We start from the raw sequence: 2,741 nt of genomic DNA, 5'->3' as shown, positions 1-2,741 counted from the left end.
AATGCGTGGGGTTTGTTCATGGCTCTCAAGTCTTCTATGAATTCTGCTGTTCTAAATCCATCTGTGCATATTCCTAAGTAAGCAGCAGAAGCAGGAGGAACAGTGTTTTCTCAAAGGTGTGTGCGGCAGGAAAGCGTGTTGGTCACAAGCCTGGAAACCAGACTTCTTGCATTTAAATTCCGTGAAGATTTTTGGCTTGTGATGGAATATCTGCCTCTCATTTTTCTCCTCTTTAGAATGTGCATGGTGAAAGAACGAGATTTTTGTAAGAGTTAAATGGCGGCGTGATGTGAAGTGCTTATTAAGACAGTTGCTAGCACACCCTCCATGCAGGTTAGCGATCAATGCTTGGGCCGTGCGAGAATTACTAGTAGTAAACACTTCTGGCTCCTGTTCCCAGATGTGTGCTGTGGTCTCCTCTCCCAGGGCCCCGAAAGACAAGGCACTGTCGTTGAGATGGTGGACCAGCCAATGCCCTCTGTGGGGGAAGGGGAGAAAGGCTCCTTGCTGCTTGCAACTTGCTGCTACCACCTGGGGTTGGGGGAGAAGACGTGGGAACGTGTTTCTCCTCTTCCCCACCTCTATTTTAACTCATTTCCTTACCAACATCTGTTTACAACGTGTCAGAGATCCGACTAAGACCTGTGGGCAGCTCAGAGGGACCCTGGGAAGCGGCAGGCCCCACGTGGCCACTGTTGGCCCTGCTCAGCTTCAGGAGGGGCTGAGGGTCCCCTTGCTCTTCTTGTCCTGCCAGCCTCTCCAGAATAAGGTTTTGTTTGGTTTGGTCTATGGCATTCTTATCCCACCTCTGACTGTCTTCGGCCCATGAGAGGTAAGACTCTGTTTTTCCATCTGTCAGAGCCCTGGATTCCTCCCTGACTCCAGAACAAAAGTGTCAGCACAGCGTCCATACAAAGCCTCCTTCAGGTCCGTCTCCTCACCTGCCTCTTGCTCAGGCTCCTCACTCAGCTCCCGTTTTCACTCCTTTCCTCAGAGCTCCTTTGCTCCTTCTTCCCTACATCACCATTCACTGTGCCGACCCAAATTTTCACCTGACCAAAAACACGGCATCCTGTGAAAATTACATTGACAATAATCTCCCTGCATGTCATCACTTTCACGTAGTAAAGCTGCTTCTCCTTACTCAATTTAAGATTTTCATAAACCCATCTATTACCAAAGAAGAACAAACTAGGTTTTAAAAGAAAGAAAATTTACAGCAATAATTTCCTTCTTTGGACAGGACACCTAAAACCTGGCAACCCAACTCTCCTTAATGGGTTGCCCACTAATGGGTCGTCCACTTCTCTGTGCCTTTGGTCCCTAGCCATTGGCTCCTTAAGTTTAAATATAACCATTAGCCCTTCTATAAATTAAATGCTTGGTTTTGGCCATTTGGGGGATAACTCAAAATTTTTGAAAATTGAATATTTGTCCTTTTAGAGCATTTTAAACCTGGCAATGGCACCCCACTCCAGTACTCTCGCAAATTCCATGGGTGGAGGAGCCTGGAGGGCTGCAGTCCATGGGGTCGCTAAGAGTCAGACACGACTGAGCAACTTCACTTTCAATTTTCACTTTCATGCATTAGAGAAGGAAGTGGCAACCCACTCCAGTGTTCTTGCCTGGAGAATCCCAGGGACAGGGGAGGCTGGTGGGCTGCTATCTATGTGGTCACATAGAGTCGGACATGACTGAAGCGACTTAGCAGCAATACAAAAAAGATTGGTTGTGAAATACTGACAGTTTAACACAACTGCGTTTAATCAGTAATACAGAAAAACACACTCTAATCCTATACATACAGTCTGCTGGGAGAGATAACCTGGCTTTGTGTTTTATAGAAAGTTGACCAGTTTATTTTCCTTAAAAATTACGAGTACTATCTCACAGAAAGATTGCAACAGTTTGTACAAGATGAGTTTTGAAGACAGAACATCTTTAAAGCAGTGATGAATCATATAACTGGTGAGAAAAATGGTTAAAGGACTCAAAAACAATTTTAAAACTCCTTAAGCCTAGTAGTTCTCAAGAGAAGTTTGTTTTGTCAAACAAATAAACAGCTTCGGCATTCAGTGTTATTGTTAACATTTCTAAGGGTGACTTTGAACATTTACCTTAATAGCGTTTCCCAAGTAGATGAAGAGCCTCACCCTGGCCCGTGAAGTCAGATCTCTCTCTTTCTGTCTCACATATACACAATGTACAAAACAAAACAAAAACAGACAAAGAACTCTAGCACATAGGCCCTCAGATTCCCAGGACCTGAAACAGGACCTGACTTTCCCAACTTTCTTTCCTATGACTTACAAGTCTTATTTCCTGATGTTCAGACCCATCACTTTATGTTCCTGGCACATAATTTTTCAGAAGCTCTCAGGCTTTTGTGATTTCCAGTTCTGATGTAAAACTATAGTCAATGCATGTGTTCAGGCAATTAATTCAACTTATATATTTTAAAGTTGGTACAATACCCACCCAGTAAGGGCAGTTCTGGGTGGATCACATAGCAGACCTACACTCAGATCTTCTGAGACCTGATTCCACTCTGGCCTTTACTTCCTGTCCACCTGTGAGCTATTCAATTAATTCCTTTCTTAGATGTGATTTTTTTTTTTTCCACAGCAAAGGAGAGAAAAATTCAATGTTCCACCAGTTCTGCCACAAAGTGATTAGTGAGAACCCTGGTATGTTGTTAAATACATGTTCTCATGTTGGGACATGGCATGCTATATATATTC

This window comes from Oryx dammah, unplaced genomic scaffold (genome assembly GCF_014754425.2).
Source record: "Oryx dammah isolate SB20612 unplaced genomic scaffold, SCBI_Odam_1.1 HiC_scaffold_17, whole genome shotgun sequence".
Taxonomy (NCBI): domain Eukaryota; kingdom Metazoa; phylum Chordata; class Mammalia; order Artiodactyla; family Bovidae; genus Oryx; species Oryx dammah.
Note: the sequence above shows the minus strand (reverse complement) of the source record.